This window comes from Alligator mississippiensis, chromosome 8 (genome assembly GCF_030867095.1).
Source record: "Alligator mississippiensis isolate rAllMis1 chromosome 8, rAllMis1, whole genome shotgun sequence".
Taxonomy (NCBI): Eukaryota; Metazoa; Chordata; order Crocodylia; family Alligatoridae; genus Alligator; species Alligator mississippiensis.
In genome coordinates, this window is record NC_081831.1 from 39,238,904 (window position 1) to 39,261,378 (window position 22,475).

Below are 22,475 nucleotides of genomic sequence, written 5' to 3' on the forward strand. Positions count from 1 at the left end.
CTGAACACCTCTGAAAGTTAAATGTTTTGTGTTATAGTTGTCTACCTTTGGAGTTCATGTTTTGGTTAGATGCCTGTGAAGTACTCCAGGCCTAAAAAGGGGTGAAGCCCAGATAAAGCCCTGCACTGGTCTAGGGCCCAGTGGACTATGGGAGCTGGAGCTGAGACATGGCCAGAGGTCCAGTTAATGGGTGGATACCTGCTACAACCAGAGGTCCAGTTGGCAGAGTGAGCTGAAGTTGAGAGGGAAAGTGTATACCAGGAGCATGATGCTCAGACAGGGCTAGGAGCCTAGGGGAAGTTTGCAATTAAAGACAACCTTGCTAGGGCCAAGGGCCCAGTGGGCTGTGTGAAGAAATCCTCTCCCCCTCTCCCTGCCCCTCACTTGGGTCAGTCCAGGTGACCCCTCTCTTCCTTGTCGCTTTCTTCTTGCTTTGGGCTGGTGAATCAGGTGACCTGGCCAGATAAAAGTCCTAGTGGGGCTGGGAGAGCACACTCTTTCTTCTGGTGGGGATTTTGACAGCAGCAAGCAAATGCGTCAGGCTTCTGCCTGGTGATTTTTCTGTAAGTAAAAACCTGGAAACTGGCCAGGAGTTAGTAATTATGTCTTGGCCAGTTGTGTCTTAAAAGGGTTATTATACCCAAATTATATAAGACTCTAGTTGCTTATGTTTGCTCAAAGTGTATTCTGACTTCCTCATTCCACCCCTACCCCCAGCAATAAAGGTGTTGGGTTACAGCTTGCCTTGCTGTGTTACAGGGGAGGGGGGAAGTGAAGCTTTCTGTTCCCAGCTTAGCCGGTGGAGTTTGTCTCTTCATTTTCCCACAGTTCTACCTCATGCTAGGACTGTGCGAGTCGGCAGCGATTTGACTCAGCTTCGGATGGCAGCGATCCAATCCGGAGCTCTGGACTGGGTTTCTGCCTCGATCCAGCCAAAGCGGCTCTGAAGCTTCAGAGCTGCCTCAGAGATCCAGCCATAGGGTATAATGAGGGAATCAATGAAACATCTATAACGTTGGGGTTTTTTTGTCCGATTTGGAAGACGGAGACAGTCAGTCCCACAAGCACCCATGGCACAAGTTTTGCCTGTCAGCAGTTAGGGGTGCAGGGCCCCAGAACCCCCCTGCACCTATCTCCTTGACAGCTGGCAGGCTTTGTGGCCTCAGCAGGGGCCACCATCCCTGCAGCTGTCACCCCGCTGTGCCTTAACACACACAGGGTCACCCATGTCACGAGTTTTGCTTGTCCACAGCTTGAGGTACAGTTCCCCGCTAACCCCTGCTTACTCTGGTCTCTGAGTTTCAAGATCTTCTTGAAACTTGGCAGGCTTTGTGGCTTCAGCAAGAGCTACCACCCCTGCAGTTTTGACCTGCAGTTCCTCATTCCACCCCTGTGTTGTAACACATAGACGTGACATGAGTTTTGCTTTCAAGAATTTGGGGTGCAGTTCCCCCCAAACCCTTGTACCAGGCTCCTTGAAACTTGACAGACTTCATGCTCTCCACAGAGTCTACCAGCACTGAAACTCATCCAAATTGGACAACAAACAACAAAGTTATAGATATTTTATTGTTTCCCATTATACCCTATGGCCAGATCTCGGAGGCAGCTCCAAAGCGCTTCGGAAGCTCCGAACTGCTTCGGGAAGCCTAACGAGGCCAGTGCTTCAACCCAGATGTGCTGCTTTGGACCCTGAAGCATCCAAAGCTTTTCTGGAACCGAAGCTCTGTCCAAAGCCTTGCACAGCCCTACCTGATATTATCTTGGCTGAAAGAAATATTACTGTGGGCAGCTGTTGTCCAGGAAGTGGGACAGTCAGCTGTAGGCTCCCTGATGGAGACTCCTGAAGCAGGGTTTTGGGCCTGGTACAGTGAGGCGGGTGGCTCTACATAGTAGTGCCATCTACTGTGCACGCCACAGGCTACAGCCCAGGTAGGATGAAAGATTCTAGAAGAGTAAGGCATGTGAAGCATAGGCATGGCTATGGGTGTGGCTGGAGGGCACAATTAGTGCCCCTAAAGTGATTAGGACCAGGAGGCCATGATTAGGGCCACTAAGCCTGTGCTTAGCTGGGCTTAATTGGAACCCACAGGCAGAGTGAGGCAAGACTCATGGGCCTGGAGCAGCAAGACAGAAACTTCTTGCTCAGGCAGGGATTAAGGGTCAGAACACAGCTGCCCAGGAATGAGCAAGGTAGAGTAAAGTACCCAAGGCTTACCCTGGTCTCTGAGAGCAGCCTCCCACATTTATTAGTTGGATATCAAGGCATGGCAGATGAGCATAGGTCAGTGGCCTGGGAAATTAGAATGGGTGGGACAGGATTAGAGTGGATGCTAGGGGACACCATGGCTCTCCTTAGGAGGTGGACCCCATGCCAGGTACATACTTGGTGGGAAGTCTAGGAAAAAAGAGGGTAGGAGAAGAAGGGAGGGCCTCCCATGTGTTAGCCCCATCACCTGAGTGGTGAGCTGTTAGTGATGGTTTTCTGGCCAGCTGTGTCTTTTTGTCTTTGATGCATCTGTACATCCAGAATGGGCATATGTGCATACTGCATACCTGCCCAGCCAGTGTGTAGCCTGGTGCACATGCTTAGTTCATGTGCTCATACGTGTGTTCAGACTGCAGAGGAAATTGAAATTTTATCTTCACAGAAGTGCAAAAAATAGCATTTATATGGCTAGAAAGCTGTCATGCAGATGCACAAAAGGAAATGGAATGCCACCATAAGTTATTTGACTCAGTTCACACTAGGCACATCTACATGAGATACTTAATGCTCGTTGGACTAATGTGTGGCTGGCAAAAATTGTGCTAATGCAAAGTAGATTTAGTCCAGTTGCCTTAGTAGATTTAAGTTATTACAGGTACTAACTTAATATGCCACAATTACAGCACATTAATGAACATGTAGATGTGCCCACTGTGAGCCAGGAGTTAAGTCAGGTAGACCTTTCAGCCTAGTGATCTAACCATTAAACACGGTTCACTGGTAAGGTACCAAGTATAGTAACTGCAGAGCAGTTCTGTTATAGACCCATGGATATGGATGAGCAGGTCTGAACCCACGCATCCATGAGCTCACATACACTGGCAATATTGCTCCTTCCAGTTCCACTGACTGCTTTTTCCATTTAATGTTAAAAACCTTGTATGCCAGCTGTCACTGTTCTGTTCCAAAGCAGAACCGTAAGTGGAGGAGGGGTTTGCTTATTGACTCACAGCTGTCATTGGGTAACATTCTAGCTGCCATAATTTCACTTGGCAAATCACGATCATTTCCCATCTCCAGGCTCAGTGAAGCCTCATAGGTGTATTTCTGTCATCAATGGATGCATGAACATTGATTTGGTCCTTTTTCATCTAAGAGGAAATATCCCCTGGCTAAGGCTATTGTTTAGTGAGGGGGTGTTGCCAAGAACTATATTCATTACAGGACAGGTTATTCTATCTTACAGTGCTCAGCCATCTGATCACCGGGGCTGGGCTTATAAAGAATGTCTGACACTTCACTTCCATTTTAAAAAGCTGCATTTGCTTCCTCTGATATTTCAAATCATGGTGAAAGTATTTTACTGAGTTGCCAGGGTCTGGGTGATTGAAGCACAGCAGATTTGACTGAATTACTGCTCTCCATGGAAACTCCCAGCTGATATCTCATTTGGGAGGTCTCTGGGTTTGTCCTAGTGTAGGTCTGGTGAAAATGGGAAGCCCAGTGCTTGGTAAAACCAGCCCCTGATTAGTGAGCCAGCTCCATTCCTGCCCAGTCTCCAGGCACTGAACTTCCTACCTGTAGCTGCCAGTGAGGGGCAATCCTTCATCTACCAAGCTGGAGTACTGGCGTTTGAGAGCATGTCTATACTTCAGCAGCAGTGACTCCATGCAGCTGGAACAGTTCTGAGAACACCCCACCCACCCTCTCCGACTTGAACACTCTGTATCTGGAAAAATGTTGTTGAAACAACTCTAGGTTGTTCCCAAGATAGTGGAAAGGAGAGCTTGAAAGCAACCAAAGAGGAACAATTTGGAGTGTCTTCACAGATGAAGTAAGGAACTGGGTAGGGAGGTTGCTCAGGGATATTCTGGCCAAAGCACATTTCCACCACAGTGTAGATGTACCCTGTGAGTCCCCACAAACAGAGGGGCCTCTGACCTATTCACAGACAAGGCTTGTAGGAGGTGGCTGCAGTTTCTCCTTAATGGCAGTGTAGCAAGGCACTAGGGTGCCTGCTACTAGAAGTGCTGGGATAACCCTTCAGGTGCTGGTAGCTGAGGCGACAAAACGGAGCTAATGGTTTACACCTGCCTAGCCAGCTGAAGAAAGGGGCAGGGCCTGGCCTGGAGCACAGGCAGGAGGCCAGAGGCAGTTCCCTACCAACACCTAAGGATGAAGGAGCTCCTGACTAGAAGAGCAAGAACCTGAGTGCCAGAGTAGCACTGGTCACCGCGGTAGGAGAGAAAACCCAGTAGGCCTGAGCCTAGTTATAGCTGGAGGCTTATGTTTGCGTTGTAGCCCAGGGGCTTGTGTTTATGTTGTTGTTTGTGTTTGCTATTGTTATACGGGTGGTTTGGGTGAGGCTATAAGGGAATGGAGGAGGCCTCATAGGGGACTCACGGCAGAGTGAGGACCCCAGCCCCAGTGGAGGCATAGAGAGCCCCAGGAAAGGGGCAGCATTATTGAGAAGCCCCAGTGTGGGCACGGAGAGCCCAGGAGAGGGGCAGCATTATTGAGAAGCTCAAGTGGGGGAGCGGAGAAGGCCCCTGTGAGAGATGGGGCCACGGAGGGCCCGAGCGCCAGAGGAGTGTAGGCCAAGACAGTGTGGTACCCGCATAGCCCACAAGGCTTGGGTACACAGAACACTAGAAGCAGGAGAACTGTAGCCAAGCAAAAGAAAGGTAGCCTCCCTATAAAGAACTCGTACTATCAAAGTCGTGGCGGGCAAGAATAGGAGGGTGCAAGTCCGAAGCTTGGCACAGTAAAGGAGGCGACGAGAGAGCACCACGACCATGACATCGCTCCTGCTACAGTGGTGCATTGGCCGGAAAAGGCTCTTCTGTGCACAAAGAAAGAAGAAGAACAAACCTGTGGGCCAGAATACAATCAGGAAAGGATTTATAAAAAAGGTAGGGGGGGCCACAGCTTGTGAGGGGGGCAGAAGGAGTAAGCCCATTGCCAGGAGTCTCACAGAGTAAGACTGAGGCCCAACCCAGAAAGTTAGGAAGCATGGGAGACCAGAGACAGGAAAAGCTTAACTGGCAACTAAGGATGGATGAGATGGAGGAGAAGGTGGACCGGTTGAAGTGGGAGCTAGGAATGGCAAAAGCCCAAAACGAGAGAGCAGAAACACAAGTAGCTGCATTAAAGCTTCGGGTGCAGTCTGGCAAGAAAGAGGGAGAATCAAAAGAGATTAGGTGCCTAGTGGCAATGGAAACAGAAAAGACACAGGCAGTCGAATGGCTCATTGCCCAGGAGGCTCAGAGGGGCCGGGAGAGAGAAGAGAAACTGAAAAAGCTGAAGGAGGAAATGATAGCAGAGGAGGAAAGGTCTCAGCAAGCTGACACCAGACAGGCAGAAAAACAAAAGAAGCTGCTAAAGGAATTGGAAGTAGCCAGAGGCCTAATAGGAGTCCTTCAGAAGGAAGCACATAGCCAGGAGGACTGGATAGGAGAGTTGCAAGAGGAGCTGAACAGTTGGCAACAAAAAAGTGTGTGTGCAGAAGATCTTACACAGGAGTTGCGGGACCAGCTGTCTAAAAGCCATACCCAGGCCAGAGAGACAGTCAAAATTCTCATGCACCAGGTGGAACAAATGAAAAATTTTGGTGCAAGTTATGAAATGTTGGGAAAACAAATGCAGTCTCTGGAAGAGGAACTAAAAATTAAGGAGAGAGAAAATGAGCAGCTACAGACCCAGTTAAAGAGCATGGAAGGGGAAAAAGAAAAACTGGAACAACAGATACAGTCTCTAAAAGCCCTTATAGAAGATAGCCTAGCAAAGGAAAAGGGGATGAGGGAAGAGAAGGAGCAGCTACAGAGGGAAGTGCAAAAGATGAGGCAAGAAATCCAGAGCCTGGACACAGAGAGAAAAAGATTGCAAGAAGCCAATGAGCAGATGGCTATAAAGATCCAGAACCTGGGGGAGGTTGAGAGGCCAGATGAAAGACAGGAATCACAAACCAGAGAGTTCACAGAGACAGTTTGGGAAAGGTTGGAGGCACTAGGAACTCAGTTAGCAGAGTATGTGATGATGGCCAAGTGGGAACACCAGGAACAATACCAAGAGGTGGAAGTAGTAAAAGGAGCCCTGAAGGAAGTAGAGGCTCAGCTAGAAACCACCTGGTAATAAGAACCCAAAGCATATGGAGCTAGGGAAGTTCCCCAGAGACCTAGGCCCAGAAGAACCTAGGGAAGAGGCTGAGCCAGGACTGTCTGAAGGAAGTACCAGGGAAGAGGGAGCTGTAGAGAAAGAGCCAGTGACTCTACAGAAGGATGCCCTGCCGGCTCTGATAGAATGTTGGAACCAGAGATGGGAACAATGGCAGAAGGAACATGCAAAGGAGATGAGCCAGCTAAAACATCAGCTGAAGGAACTGTTACAACTGAGAGACAAGAGAACCAGCATAAATCTCAGTAAGTGGCAGCCAAGGGAAGCAGGCCTGGTAGAGGCTGGGACAACGGGGAAAGGTAAACGCAGGACCCCAAGGAAGGAAGCTTCCTGCTTTGTCTGCCAAAAATGTACACAGGCAGCCCGAGACCTAGGGCCATGCGGGTCAAAGAGGGACCCCAGGAAAAGGAAACCAGTGGAACCTTTTAAAGAAAATGGGGGGGGAAAAAGGTCAACAGGCAAGGAGGAGAGAACTACCACCAAAAGGGGGATCAGAACCTGAGAAGAGACCTCAGATTTATGTAAATGGGCTCCCTAAACAGGTCAGATGGTGGATGTTAAGAAACCTCATTGAAGAGAAAGTGGGGAGTGTAGCTTATGTCAAGGTGTATACAGGACCAGGAGGAAGGTCCACGGGCAGGGGCAAGATAGAGTTCTGGAAAGAAGAGGATACTCAGAAGGTGTTGAGGAGGCAGTGGGAGATATGGGAGAAACTTCAGGAGCTCCAAAAAGGCCTTGGGAGACAAGGAACCCCACAACTCGCCCTAGGGAAGAGACTAGGGTGGACAAGCGTAGAATGTAGGTGAGCCAGAGGTGAGAGGGAGAAAAAACCCCGCAAGTCAGGCCGAAGCTCTACCAACAGGGAGCGTATCTGCCCAAGGTTGGCTAGTGTGGGGGGACTGCCTGCGGCAGGGTACATCCCATAAAATATCACGTGGTGCACTTTGGGGTAAAAGGCGAGTGGGAGGCACCTTAAAACCTCCGCCTCTGTGTGCTGATGGGATCAAAGAACCAGAGCCTAGACTTGAGAGAGAGCTAAGATGGAAGAGGAACAGCAGATAAGAACCAAGACCCAGCCCGGTGAGTTGGAATCGTGGGCAGGGAGATGTGTAGCAGGGCACTAGGGTGCCTGCTACTAGAAGTGCTGGGATAACCCTTCAGGTGCCGGTAGCTAAGGCGACAAAAGGGAGCCAATGGCTTACACCTGTCTAGCCAGCTGAAGAAAGGGGCAGGGCCTGGCCTCTATATAAAGCACAGGCAGGAGGCCAGAGGCAGTTCCTTACCAACAGCTAAGGATGAAGGAGCTCCCGGCCAGAAGAGAGAGAACCTGAATGCCAGAACAGCATTGGTCACCGTAGTAGGAGAGAGACCCCGGTAGGCCTAAGCCTAGTTATAGCTAGAGGCTTATGTTTGCATTGTAGCCCAGGGGCTTGTGTTTATGTTGTTGTTTGTGTTTGCTATTGTTACGCCAGTGGTTTGGGTGAGGCTATAAGGGGATGGAGGAGGCCTAATAGGAGACTCACGGCAGAGTGAGGACCCCAGCCCCAGTGGGGGCGTAGAGAGCCCCAGGAAAGGGGCAGCATTATTGAGAAGCCCCAGTGGGCGTGCGGAGAAGAGCCCTGTGAGAGGGTGGCGTGCGGAGAAGAGCCCTGTGAGAGGGTGGCGTGCGGAGAAGAGCCCTGTGAGAGGGCGACACTGCAGAGAAGAGCCCTGTGAGAGACAGGGCCACGGAGGGCCCGAGCGCCAGAAGAGTGTAGGCCAAGACAGTGTGGTACCCGCATAGCTTGCAAGGCTTGGGTACACGGAACACTAGAAGCAGGAGAACTGTAGCCAAGCAAAAGGAAAGGTAGCCTCCCTATAAAGAACTCGTACCATCAAAGTCGTGGCAGGAGAGAATAGGAGGGTGCAAGTCTGAAGCTTGGCACAGTAAAGGAGGGGACAGGGGAGAGCACAGTGACCCTGATATCGCTCCTGCTACAGGCAGCATCCAACTGGGAAGTTCCTCCCACTTCCTCTTAATTCCCACATCCTTCTCCTGATTTCACCTTCAAACCCTGAACCACTCAAGGGACCCCATGATTGCACTTTAGTCTCACCTTATTCACCCTCCTTTTATGGTCTTTCATTCCAGCTGGAGTAGAGAAAAAGGAAGGAGAGGGGCAGGTTTTCAGGGGACAAAGAACAAACCCTACCTTCTTGCTCCTGCTCCACGCCTATTGAAACAATGACATGTGGTCCTCCTAAAAGTGCTGCTGGCCATGTACAGTGCTGCTTTGCAGAGCATTCCTGGATCATGTCCAGAAATGGACCACGTGACATTGTTCTGCAGGCAGTGTGTGCAGAGCAGAAGGGCACTGGCAGGACTTGTTTCTCACTGCTGGTCTTGGGCTTGCCACAAAAGTGGATGGATATACCTTGAGTTGCATAGGCCCCAGTGCAGTTCCTTGCTAGTATAATCTGTAGGAACCCAGGGTTGCCCAGTACACTAGTATCTGCACCACTATGCTGTGCTGCTTGGAGCCTGTCTGAAAATACCAGCTGCTGTCTGAACCCTGTCTGTTCCAGGATTGCCATCATTGTTACTGTTGGAAGAACTGAGCTGGGGACAGAGTCATGATAAGTGATTTCCCACAAAGATCTAAGACAGATAGGGGACTAAGGGTATGTCCTCAGAGGGACTCATCTTGTTAGGGAAAGCTCCCCCATCAGTAACAAGAGAAGAAACTGGTGTGTAGTCGGGACAGTGCCCTACTAAATCAGTTTACACCTGGCATGGGCCTCTACTTCCACTACAGTTACCATAGGAGGAACAGCCCTACAGGGAGTTATAGGTCTGAATAACTTCCCTGCAGGATCATGGAGACTGTGAAGCAGGAGAAGAGGATGGGACAGGGACAAGCCTGAAGGATGAACAGTGGAGATAGTCTGCCCCATAGTGACTATGTGGGGTAAGGGGAGACCCAGGAAAAATTAGAGAAGGCCATGGGAAGCAGGGACCTTTCTTCCTCTCTCATAGTATGCAGAGCACAGCACCTCATGGTGCAGCCTTCAGCCTCCTCCCCAGAGGAAAAACAGCTCTGTGCAAATTGTGCTATGAACACCTGGACAGTCTACCAATGAGACAGGTGTGTTATCAACAGGTACCTACAGCTCTAGAATCCCCAAGGAATTTTTGTATATGAAGAATATTCTCTCCTCTTTGCGTGTGCTGCTAGACACTCTAATTACATCATGTCAGTGGCTAAATGGTAGAGACTCTTGGTGCTGGAGTGGAAGTGGGTGACCAATTAGCTCTTCGGTTAGGATTTTAAAGCCAGTTGGAAGGGCCTGTAGGTACTGAACCTGCTAGTTCCTACAACCCATCTTGCTTGTCTTCATAAAGGCAAAACTAGAACCATTCACAGAGTGAAAACTGAAAGCTCCATTCCTAGTAGAAGGAAGTGCTAGAGCACTCTGTAACATCCCCTTGGAATAGTGGAGCTGGGCAAATAAACAACATCCCTATCTTTTGTTGTGCCACATTCATGGTGTGACAAAAAATACTAAAAAAATGTACCACTTTATTGCTGCCAACATCTATTTGCTCTGTGGAGGGACAGGGCAGGCAGCCCACAGCTGCCCACACTCTCCTACCACCCTAGGAAAACTTGAGATGCCTGATCCTGTGCACTTGCAATAGGATTGAGCCCCTCAAATCCTCTAGAACAGGGGTGGGCAAAATGCAGCCCGGGGGTCAGATGCGGCCCACCAGGCCATTCTATCTGGCCCACGGGACCCCTAAAAAATTTAGAGAATTAATATTAATCTGCCCTGTGCTGCCTGTCACGCAGCTTGCTGAAACTCAGTAAGCAGCCCTCTGCCCAAAATAATTGCCCGCCCCTGCTCTAGAACCTGCCTGGCTTTCCCACTTGTGGAGTTAGAGGGTGAGGGTATGGTGCAGCAGTTGGGTAATCACCAGTGCCCTATGCCTCCACACAGGGACCCATGCTGACGTGTGCCTCTGCAGGTCCAAGCATGGGGCATTGAGGACTCCAGATCCATGTTCAAGCATCACCTTCAATAGCATAGGGTTTTTTGAAAATGAAGCTTTCCAATTCATCTCTAGGGGCTTGATTCATCTGCTACAAAATCATGAGCTTACCCCTGTACTTAGTCTTACCTGGTAGATACATTTTGTTAAAGTGGTAACACTATAGGTAAGTTACAGTGGAATGTTACTTACCCATAATTCTGAGTTCATGCTCATGCATTTCTGCTTTGTCTATGATTCTATCATAGCAAGTTCCTTGAAAATAGCTTGGAAAAAGGGGGAAGAAATGTCTGTACTGTGGTTCTGTCTAATTCGAGAAAAAAGGCAAAGAAAAATTCAAGGAGGGACCCAAAGCAGAATCGTGGATTTAAAGCCAATTTAGATCCATCCTTGGGCTATCACAAAATCAAGTCTCACTAGTCAATGTCAAAGCATACCATCCTACCCAAACCTCTGCCCTCCGTGAAGCCTCAAAGCACATCTGGAAATGGCAGCTGGCAACATGCTAGGAGCATGGGGAACAAGCAGGATGAACTAGCACTCCTGCTTGCAGAAAACACCTACGACTTAGTAGGGCTATCTGAAACCTGGTGGGATTCTTCCCACGACTGGGCGGTACATATTGAGGGTTATAGGCTGTACAGAAAGTACAGGGTGGGGAAGAAAGAGGGAGGGGTTGTGCTCTATGTCAATGAGCAATATACTTCGACCCTCATCAAGACAGAACCGAAGGATGAGGATGTAGAAGGATTGTGGGTTAAGTTACATGGGGGGCAAGGAGAAAGGGATTTGGTGGTAGGGGTCTACTACAGACCCCCACACCAAGGGGAAGAACTAGATTCGGGGTTCCTGAGGCAGCTCTCGGAGACCATAAAAACTAAGGAGGCGGTAGTCATGGGGGACCTAAACTACCCAGACATCTGCTGGGAGACACAGACAGCAAAGTCCCACCGTTCATGCACATTCCTGTTCTGCGTACAGGACATCCACCTGACACAGGAGGTGCACGGTCCCACTAGGGGGAATGCCTTACTGGACCTGGTATTGGCAACAGGGGATGATATGGTAGGGGACCTACAGATTGGTAGTCACCTTGGGGACAGTGATCACCTAATAATAGAATTCACCATAAGGCATCAAGTGGGTAAGGTAACTAGTAGGATGAAAGTGCTAGACTTTAGGAAAGCTGATTTCAATTAACTGAGGCAATTAGTCAAGGATGCACTGCAGAGTAGGAGTTTTGATAAGATGGGAGCCCAGGAAGGATGGCTGTGCCTTAAGGAAATGATCCTTTGGGCACAGAGGGAGACTCCCAGTGCGAGGAAAAAGAGGGAAAGGGGCCAGGAGGCTTCCTTGGCTGACGAGAGAAATCCAGGGCAGTCTGCTGACTAAAAGGGGAGCATATAAAAAGTGGAAACGGGGAGAGACTACCAAAGAGGAGAATACCTCCTCTGCTCGCACTTGTAGGGAGGCAGTTAGACAGGCCAAAGCTACCATGGAGCTGAGGATGGCATCCCAAGTAAAGGATAACAAAAAATTGTTTTTTAGATATATAGGGAGTAAAAGGAAGGCCCAGGGTGGATTAGCACCTCTACTAAATGGGCAAAAGCAATTGGTGACGGACAGGGGGGACAAGGCTGAACTCCTCAACAAGTTCTTTGCCTCAGTGTTCTTAAGTGAGGGAAAGGACAAGGCTCTCACTGAGATTGTAGAGAGGCAGCACCAAGGCACCAGGCTGCCATGCGTAGACCCTGAGATGGTGCAGAGGCACTTGGAAGAACTGGATGCCTTTAAGTCGGCATGCCCAGATGAGCTCCATCTGAGTGTACTGAAGGCACTGGCGGACGTCATTGCACAGCCACTGGCAGTAATATTTGAGCATTTGTGGTGCATGGGCCAGGTCCCGGAGGACTGGAAAAGGGCCAATGTGGTCCCCATTTTCAACAAGGGGAGGAAGGAGGACCCAGGCAACTATAGACCAGTCAGTCTCACCTCCATCCTAGGCAAAGTCTTCGAAAAAATTATCAAGGCTCACATTTGCGAGAGCCCGGCAGGACAAATTATGCTGAGGGGAAACCAGCATGGGTTCGTAGCAGGTAGATCATGCCTGACTAATCTAGTCTCTTTTTATGACCAGGTTACAAAATGCCTGGACGCAAGAGTAGGGGCTGATGTCGTATACTTAGACTTCAGGAAGGCCTTCGATACGGTATCCCACCCCATACTGGTGAACAAGTTAAGAGGCTGTGACTTGGATAACTACACAGTCTGGTGGGTGGCGAATTGGCTAGGGGGTCATACCCAGAGAGTTATAGTGGATGGGTCGGTATCGACCTGGAAGGGTGTGGGCAGTGGGGTCCCACAGGGCTCGGTCCTTGGACCGATACTCTTCAATGTCTTCATCAGCGACTTGGAGGAGAGAGTAAAGTGTACTCTGTCCAAGTTTGCGGATGACACACAACTGTGGGGAGAAATGGACATGCTGGAGGGCAGGGAACAACTACAAGCAGACCTGGACAGGTTGGACATGTGGGTGGAAAACAACAGAATGCAGTTCAACAAGGAGAAATGCAAAGTGCTACACCTAGGGAGGAAAAATATCCAGCATACCTACTGCCTATGGAATGACCTGCTTGGTGGCACGGAAGTGGAAAGGGATCTTGGAGTCCTAGTGGACTCAAGATGAACATGAGCCGGCAGTGTGACAAAGCCATCAGAAAAGCTAATGGCACTTTATCATGCATCAGCTGATGCATGACGAACAGATCCAAGGAGGTGATACTTCCCCTCTATCGGGCACTGGTCAGACTGCAGTTGGAATACTGCATGCAGTTTTGGGCGCCACACTTCAAGAGGGATGTGGATAACCTGGAGAGGGTCCAGAGAAGGGCCACTCATATGGTTAAGGGCTTGTAGGCCAAGCCCTATGAGGAGAGACTGGGGCACCTGGACCTCTTCAGCCTCCGCAAGAGAAGGTCGAGAGGCGACCTTGTGGCTGCCTATAAATTCATCATGGGGGTGCAGAAGGGAATTGGTGAGGCTCTACTCACCAAGGCGCCCCTGGGGGTTACAAGAAATAATGGCCACAAGCTAGCAGAGAGCAGATTTAGACTGGACATTAGGAAGAACTTCTTCACAGTTCGAGTGGCCAAGGTCTGGAACGGGCTCCCAAGGGAGGTGGTGCTCTCCCCTACCCTGGGGGTCTTCAAGAGGAGGTTAGATAAGCATCTAGCTGGGGTCATCTAGACCCAGCACTCTTTCCTGCCTATGCAGGGGGTCAGACTCGATGATCTATTGAGGTTCCTTCTGACCCTAGCATCTATGAAACAGCATGATACACCCCTCTGAAGGGGAAGGAGCATGGTGACACTACATTAAAGAGCGTTTGATCACTACGTCATGTGTGGTGAGTTCCTTGCCTTTGCTATCACCAGCTCCCATGCAGACAGCATTGGACACTCGGTCAGGTGCTCATGAATTGTTCAGGAACTGAAACTACAGACAACCAGGAGTGGGTCATGTAGTCAGGGGATAAAAGAAACTAAGATGAGTCATTCTAAAGCAAGGTGAAGGGGACCAAATGATTCAATAGGTTGGAAAATGGATCTGCTCATTTTCACCTCTTGGGAGCTAATATAACCCAGTACTTTTTGGTACAGAGGGCAAAGTCCTCGTCCCCTGATGTCTGTCTGACCTTTGTGAAACCTGCTAAAGCCTTCCCTAGTTCTGTGGTGGACAAACCTCTCCATCATAATGGTCACTAGTTTCATAGATGTTAGGGAATGGAAGGAATCTTACAGATCATTGGGTCCAGCCCCCTGCACTTGGGCAGGAAAGACTGCTGGGATCAGCTGACCCAAGCAAGATGGGTGTCAAGACACGTTTTGAAGATCGTTAGGGTGGATGACTGTACCACCTCTGTGGGGAGCCTGTTCCAAACCCTCGGCACTCAGACCAGAAGCCAAAGGTACTGTCAGCCAATGAGATCATACTATCGGTCTTGTGCCTGGGATGCCTCCCAACACACGTATTCCCCCAGGTCATGGCAGTGGTGGAGAGGTTGTTTGTATGGCTGCTGATGGGACTGTTGGATCTTTCTTATGGACAGAAAATTCCCAGACAAAACATGATTGAAAGTAATGGAGAGAGTCCTGAGGCTCAGAATGAAGAATAAAAACTGTCCCTCATTCAGATAAAACAATTAGCCCCCAGCTGGATTTAGGCAAAGAGTCTGAAGTCCTAGGCTTGTTAAAATATTTATTGATTCTTTTATGGATATATGTGCACATGCATGCTGCATGGATATATACTACATGCTTACTTCTGCATTTTTAATATTTATTTTTGCATTTCAAATGATAAACAAAAAACACTTCTTCCCATGCTCAGTTTCCTCATATTGAAGCTACCATCTGTATTGACAATGTTGACAATATTGATCCCAGGTTTGACATACTCCGAAGGGAACAGAGAAAGGCATCTGAGATCTTGTTGTGGAACTGTCTCTGCCTGCCTCTTCTTGGCTGGGAGCCACCAGCTGTGAGGCAATGAGCTGTGGCTGTACCCTGTAAGCCCAATGGCACTGAGGCTCCTAAGTTCCTTAGGATCTTCAGCAAATGTTGTACCAAGACCATGGGCAGATCTAGGATTTTAAAAGGGTGGAGGTAAAGATCGCATTTGTGCTTTATCACCAGGGATCCTGTTTTCCTCTGTTTAAAAATCATAAATTCTCTGATTTAAAAAAAACCCAAATCCATATTTTTCCATGAATAAAATGAAATTCCACTATATATATAAAATCAGCTGAACACAATGTTTTATTGATATATTTACAGGAACAAACGAAAACTGGGAGCCATGCCTTAGTGAGGGCAGGGTCTGCACTACCTGCCCACTCAGTCCTCCGAGGTGGCCAGCAGCATTGTTCATGCATTACTTTCAACTTGGCAGGCCCCCATGCTGAGCACAGCACATGGTAAGAAGAGACAGTGTGTTAGTTGAACAGGGCTTGCCCAATGTCTGTATAACTTGTGAGCTTCAGTGGAGCTTTTTGCAACTTTCATCTAATAACTGATTGAATCGGCTTTAGATAAAAGCAACAAAAAGCTCCACTGAAGTACCTATCTTAAATAAATGCTACAGAACTGGATCAAACTAACAGGCTGCTTCACACCCCCCCCCCCCCCCCCCCCCCCCGGGCCCACCCTCCCACACATCTGTCAGGTGTGCAATCAAAAGAAAAAAAACAGAATGGGAGTGGGGAGTGGTGCAAGGCAGGCTGGCAGGGAAGGGGAAGAGCCTGGCAGCTGGGGGAAGCAGGAAGAGTGCTTCCTGAGCACACCTGTGTGCATGGGCCTGGGGGTTGGGGGAAGCCTACCAATATTGAGCCCAAGCCCCTGGACTGGGGATGGGGACACCTGGCACCACCCAGTGCCCCCCTGGACACTCTTGCCCCATGTCTCCCCCACTCCATGTCTCCCCACAACTGCCTCTTTGTGCATACCAGCTGACAGGCACAGAAGGCGGCAAAGGATGCCAAGGCAATGGGTCGGCTCCATGGCACAGGGTGGCTCAGTCCACAGCCCCCAGCCATGATGTGGGAAAGCTCCATGCTGGCAAACGGACTCACTGTCCTGCTCTCACTCTGGTGATGTGCGTGTGCACATGCACACGCACGTGTCACCCACTGCCTCCCATTGCCTTCCCCTTCCCCCCACCAGCCCCAAGAAGTTCCCTGCAGCCTGGGCAGCTGCCAACCTACAAGGGTGAACCCACAGTTTTCCAAGTTTTTCTCCTTCAAAAGAGAACATACGTATTTTTCTGCAGCATATGGAAAATCCAGATCCCTGATTATCACATATAGCATAATATGTATTTTTCTTGAGTTAAAGAGAAAATAGATGCTTTATTAATTTGTTAGTAGGGGGGCTAGCACTAAATTGTTCAGTTTAAGATCAAATAAGAAACAAACATAATTACTGGAACGTACAAATTTACTAGATTATACACAAGGGTTTTTTTTAAAACACAATAAACTAGTCAGAAAATAGTCAAAAGATACTGTCTTTACTCCTGTACTCATTATAGTTATGTGTACATCTCTTATTCAGAAGCATAAAACAAAATTTAGTCTTCTTGAGCATCTTGACAGTACTTCCAATACTTCACAATCAATCATATTTACACCAGAGTTAAGGTTATAGCTAAAACTAAGAACAGTCTGCAGGGCTGTGAAATAGAAGAGCGATATTACCAGGGATGGCTAAGACAGCAAAACTGCAAAGGAAAGGACAGTTTGAATGATGGACCATCAAAAGCCATTAAAAAGGAGAGAGGGTCGTTAACACCTGTGCCATAGAGAGAGATGAGCAGGAAGCAGGGGGGTGGCAATGAGCTGTGATGTCAATGGACGCTATCACTGCTGCCCAAATGCTGTTGTCCCTCCTTTGCAGGTGGTTTTATAGTTGGAGGGGAGCAGGCATCAAGAGTAGGGGTGGGCCAGGGATAACTACACCACCTCATTCCCTCTTTCTCCCCTCCCTGGAATTTCCCTTGACCAGGACACACTTGGCTTGACTACTTTTGATCCTGCACCCTGGGAAGTCCTTCAAGAATGAGGAGTTATCACTGAGTGGCACATGAGGGGTTAAACTTGTAACCAATCACAATTGAGAGTATGGGGGAAGGTTAGCTTAGAAAGCTTGTCCAATTTTGCTAGGAGGAAAAATGACTTCGGTACTGAGTCATCTGATGTGGATTAGCTCAAACTCCTACTTGTCAGGCTTCTGAAAATCAACTGTATGTGATCTGCCTTATCTCTTTCTAGCCTCAATGTTAAAATGTATGATTTTCCCAAATTCCAATTTTCAAATTATTATTGACTGAGAGGCTATAGGCAGTAACTGTTGAGATGTGATATCTCTGATGTGTGAGATGGATGTCGCTTTTTTTCTCTGCCTCCCATTAGCTATTGCTGATTATCTATTTGTGAAAGTTGCATGCTTTGATACAGAGTACTTTATTCTATATCCTTCTTGCTCTCTTCTGTTATTGAGTTTCCACAATTAATGGATATAGCAGAGAGAGAAAAATCTATTGGCACCCAGTCGAAGGAGCACAGTGCAGCTCAGGGGCATGGGCAACTGCTGCCTCCAGAGGTGTGGGGGGTGGGGGGGAACTTGCCCCCTCAGTGAACAGTCAGTGACTGGGGGGGAGGGTCCCCCCACAGCCAGTCCCACCAACCCACAAGTGGCAGCAGCATGCCACTGGCACTTCTGGGTGCACTGCTGGCACTTCCGCATAAGCATGATCAGCCATGGGGGGACCGCTTCTCCTGGTGCCCCCACTCTCTGGTGGCACTCTCAGGGGGGGCACCAGTGCTCCCGCCTGTCCCTCCTGCCCAGGAACACTGGCTGTCAGGGGGTGCACATCCACCCCCGTGCACTTCCTACACATCGCCACTGCTCGGGGGACAGGACTGCTATCTAGTGAATAAAGGGAAAAATTCCTCAATTACATCAGTTTGAGTTGAACACAGAGCAAGAATGCTGATTTACAAAAGATTTTGAGTTCCTGGAATTGGTTTTTGTTCAATCCATTCTGAACAAAAGCAAAGTCCCAAAAATTATCTATGAAATGGAAAGGCAAAAATATTTGAAAATCTCTAAATGTTTCTTTTCAATCATTTAAAAATTTAATGATCTTTCCTGAGCTAAAGGGAAGCCAGGATACTAGAATCCCAGCTTGACCTGGGAGCCTGGAAGCTTGTATGCACAAGGCTTTCAGCTCTGCTTTAGTCTGCTTGACAAGTTGCCCCAAAGCAGAGGCCTCTGGATATGCTAGGTATTGCTTGGGATCCATCCCTATGTCATGCTGTCCAGTGATGCAGACCCTTGACATCCAAATATCTCCAGATACCCATATTTTGAAAGCCCTGGAACCCCTGGGCCCTGGATCAGTCCACCATGGGTTGCTAAGGAGTTGGACAGGTGAGCAGGTAGGAAATCTGAGTGGCTTTCAATAGAATCCTGTCTGATTTTTGGAGGAACTTTGTGGGGCTCCTGGATAGGCTCCTCACTATTTCAATTTGGATGAATTGGGAAAGACAGGGAAACATTGCTTTGTCATAAGTTTCCCAAAAAGCCCTGGCATCAATGAGATGACATAGACCACATCCCATAAAAGCAGGAGCAGCAGCAACCTCCAATGCCAGCCTAGAGAACTATGGGTGCACACACACATATTAAGTTGACTTAAAGTAAGGCAATTTAACTAAGTCAACTTAAGCCACTTTAGAGCATGCACACATACAGCTACTTGACATGGTGGCACACATAGTTTGATAGTTTCATAGTTGTCAGGGCCTGGAAGGGACCTTACAGATCATTGGGTCCAGCCCCCCTGCACTTGGGCAGGAAAGACTGTTGGGGTCAGATGACCCTAGCAAGATGGGCATCAAGACACTTTTTGAAGATCGCCAGAGTACGTGACTGTACCACCTCTGGGGGGAGCCTATTCCAACCCCTCGGTACTTGACGTATAAAGAAGACTTTTTCTTATATCTAGTCTGAAGCGATCTTCAATCATTTTGTGCCCATTATTTCTAGTCCTCCCCTGGGTGGTCTTGGTGAATAGTTGCTCCCCCAGGCCCTGATGTACTCCCCTGATATACTTATAGGCTGCCACTAAGTCCCCTCTGAGTGTTCTCTTCTCCAGGCTGAACAGTCCCAAGTCTTTCAGCCTCTCTTCATGTTACCTGCTCTCCAGGCCTCTAATCGTGTGCGTCCCTCCTTTGGACTCTCTTGAGCTTCTCCATATCCTTCCTGAAGTGTGGCATCCAGAACTGGACAAAGTACTCCAATTGCGGTATCACCAAGGATGAGCAGAATGAGAGGATGACATCTTGAGCCTTGCTTGAGATGCCTCGGTAGATGCATACCAGTGTTTGATTAGCTCTGCCAGCTACAGCATCGCATTGGTGGCTCATGTTCATTTTGTTGTCCATCACAACACCCAGGTCTCATTCACTTGTGGTGCTGAGCCTGTAAATGTGTTATGGATTTTTTCTCCCCGGATGAAGTACTTTACATTTCTCCATATTAAATGACATCAGGTAGAGGCCTGCCAACCATCTTTTGAGCTAAGTCAACTTAACTAATGTGATTCAAGATAATACATCTCAGACGTGTATTATCTTACACTGTATTTAAGTTGACTCTGCTCCACATACTGCCTGCTAGTTAAGTTGACTTAAAAAAGCTAAGTTGGCTTAACTGTCAGAAAGTTAGTATATGTGTACTATGATTGCCAATATGCCTTGCTTTTCATAAGACTGCCTGGCTCTCTGCTTGCTGCTGTTTGTGCTCCTGCAAGCCACAAGGCAGGGGGAGAGGCAACAACCTCAGGTGAATATTTTTCATGTTGTGCCTTTGCACTGCTCCTGGTTAAAAAGGACCCTCAAGTGCTGAATCTTCTTTCAGTCCTTAAAGTGGCAACTAGGAAGGCTGAGGGGAGCAGCTACCTGCCACCAACTTAACCCAATTCCCTTGGAATCCAGTAGACTTATTCATTTGGAAGTGGAAGCACAGGGCAAAAGTAGCAGATGACAACACTCAGGGCCAGGTTTCCCAAGGAAGCCAGGATGCCTAGTGCATGTGCTGTGCAGGAACTCTGGCCATCAGCTTCCTAGGAAAATGTAAAAGAGGAGAGGAAATTAGGCAAAAGAGGAGACAGAGACCTAGTATTGCTGCAGAAAAGACCTGGGGGATTCTGCTGAAAGAGAAACAAACAGAAGCAGCCAAGCTTGAGGGGGAGGAGAAGCAAACTGGGTTAAGGGTTTTGGAAAAGACCTCAGTCAGTGATTGGTGCCAGAGTTCACAGCAAACAAAGAGAAATATTTTCCTATTCAGTTTGGGCCAAATTCTTCTCAAAACCTAGTCTTCAATTTCTGAGACACACGCTCATCACTTCTAACATGGCTGAACGATGTCACCTACAGGCTGGCCAGAGCTATTCGCCACAAAGTGCAAGCAGCCAAAAGCAGCACTGTGATGGTTTTCGCTTTCAGCCACAGCACAAGCATTATGGAACACAACCATCCTACTATCCGGGAAAGTGCTAGAGAAGAAAGCCTGCTTGTTTAGAAAAGCTTATGCGAGAGATCCAAGACAGATGCAGTCACAGCTGAAACTGCTGTTCTGAAAAGCACTTTGATGTTGGACACATTTTGTATTCCATGGAAATAAATAATTCATTTCTGCTCTAGAAATATGTATTTCACTATTGAAAAATAACACTATTTATTTCCAGTATGGGAAGTCACCCCCTGGGCGCTATAAATATTTACATAAAGCCATGCAAAAAATATGCTGGTAATTTAGTATGCCTTTAAAATATATGTTACATACAAACTAGACTATATATAATTAAATATATTGCTGCATTGTATACGACTTTTTCTCAGCCATTTATGGTCACATCAATATATTAAAATTTTAGATTAGAAACAGACTAGAACCATGGACTGCAAATCCAGATCCAAGTTTTCTGGACCCGTTTCTAGCATAGACTGGAGGGTGGAGACAAGTCAGAGTGAGATACGGAGTTATTGTGCTCCCACTGTCTGAACTAAATCTATCTTGGGTTGCTGTAGAGTGAACATTGTTTCTGATAGCTGATTGGTGACCCATCTGAAATGGGCCTCCAGCATGTACCCCAATAGACAGGAGACATAATCACCAAAAAGCTGTTTGCTGACATTGTTTGCGCCCTTGATTGTTACAGAAGCCAAGTACTGAAAAGACCATGGGGAATACACCTGTTTTCCTCAGGGAGGAATTCCTCAAAGAATCTACTGTGAAGAACCTAGAGGAAAACAAGGTGATCAGGAACCACCAGCATGAATTCACTAAGAGCAAGTCTGCAGGGGCACCAGGGCCCAGGGGCACCTACAGCCAGCCACAGGCCACTGCATAACCCTGAAGAGGCCCCACAGTAGCTGCAGCATCCTGCCTAGGCTCCAGCGCTGGTTCCTGGCACCATGGCACATGTGACTGGCAGGCCCATGCTGTCACACTGCATTGAGTGCTGCAGACATCTGCCAGGCCCAACAGCAACCTGGGACACCTGCAGTCAGTCTCTGGCCACCAGGTCCCACTCCAGCTATCTCCAGGCCAGCTGCAGCAGCCTACCCAGACCCCACCACTGGTGAGCACACCGTCACCGTGCACCTACCTGTCTCATGCTATGCTCCTGTGCTGGGTGCTGCAGGCAGCTGCCCAGGCCCGCCAGCACCAGGACTGCCATGCAGAGGCCCAGAAAACCATTGAGGAAGCCACACTGGCATCTTCCCTGATGCCACTCCCTGCCCCTTGGGTTCCCAACTGGTCCCAGGAGGAGACTGCAGACCTCATCGCACTGTGGGGCAAGGCCAAGGTCCTCACACAGTTTGCACAGCATAGGCGCTCTAATGCACACATCCACGAGTGCCTGCCAGCTGCATGTGGGAGCATGGGCATGACCAGTCAGTGTGCCAGTGCTGCATAAAGGTCAAGGCCTTGCAGGTACAGTGTATCACTGTCACCAACCACAACCACTGGTTGGGGGGTTGACCACAAGCCCATGCCCTTTATGCAACAGCTGGATGATATCCTCACACCCTGGGACCCAGCCTGAGCTATGCTGTCTACTCCAGCACAGGTGGCTTTCCCAAGCCTCCACTGTGGCCTGGCACCTGTGATGACTTGTTGCCAGGGGAGAGCCCCTCAGCCCATTAGGAGTCTGTCCCTCTGAGCTCCCTGCCCCTGGCCTCCTCCAGCATCTCTGGGACCCCTGCCCAGCACCAGCCTCACCAACTCCATGTGGTCAGCCCCACCCACAAGGCCAGGCTGGCCATGGTACCACTGGCTGCCAACAGCTCCAGCTTCTCCCTGGAGGGGGCTCCCACCTGGGCAGCTGGACACCATACTGCTGTGTCCCAGGACACCACTAAGATACACCCATCCTCACCGCCAGCAGGAACTAACTCGGGCCACCAGGTATGCCTGCCACAGCCACCTGGTAAGC

The 22,475-nt window shown here is 48.8% G+C and overlaps 1 long non-coding RNA gene across 2 annotated transcripts; it reads left to right on the forward strand.

The window, feature by feature from the left end:
• Window positions 1–461: 461 nt before the first annotated feature.
• On the forward strand, window positions 462–20,791 carry LOC109281806 (uncharacterized). Of its 2 annotated transcripts, none has more exons than XR_009463932.1 (3): window positions 462–563; window positions 15,248–15,387; window positions 19,179–20,791. It is a non-coding gene; the product is annotated as an uncharacterized LOC109281806 (long non-coding RNA). The 2 variants fall into 2 exon arrangements; XR_002088583.2 differs by having other exon boundaries at window positions 20,410–20,791.
• The last annotated feature ends 1,684 nt before the right edge of the window (window positions 20,792–22,475 follow it).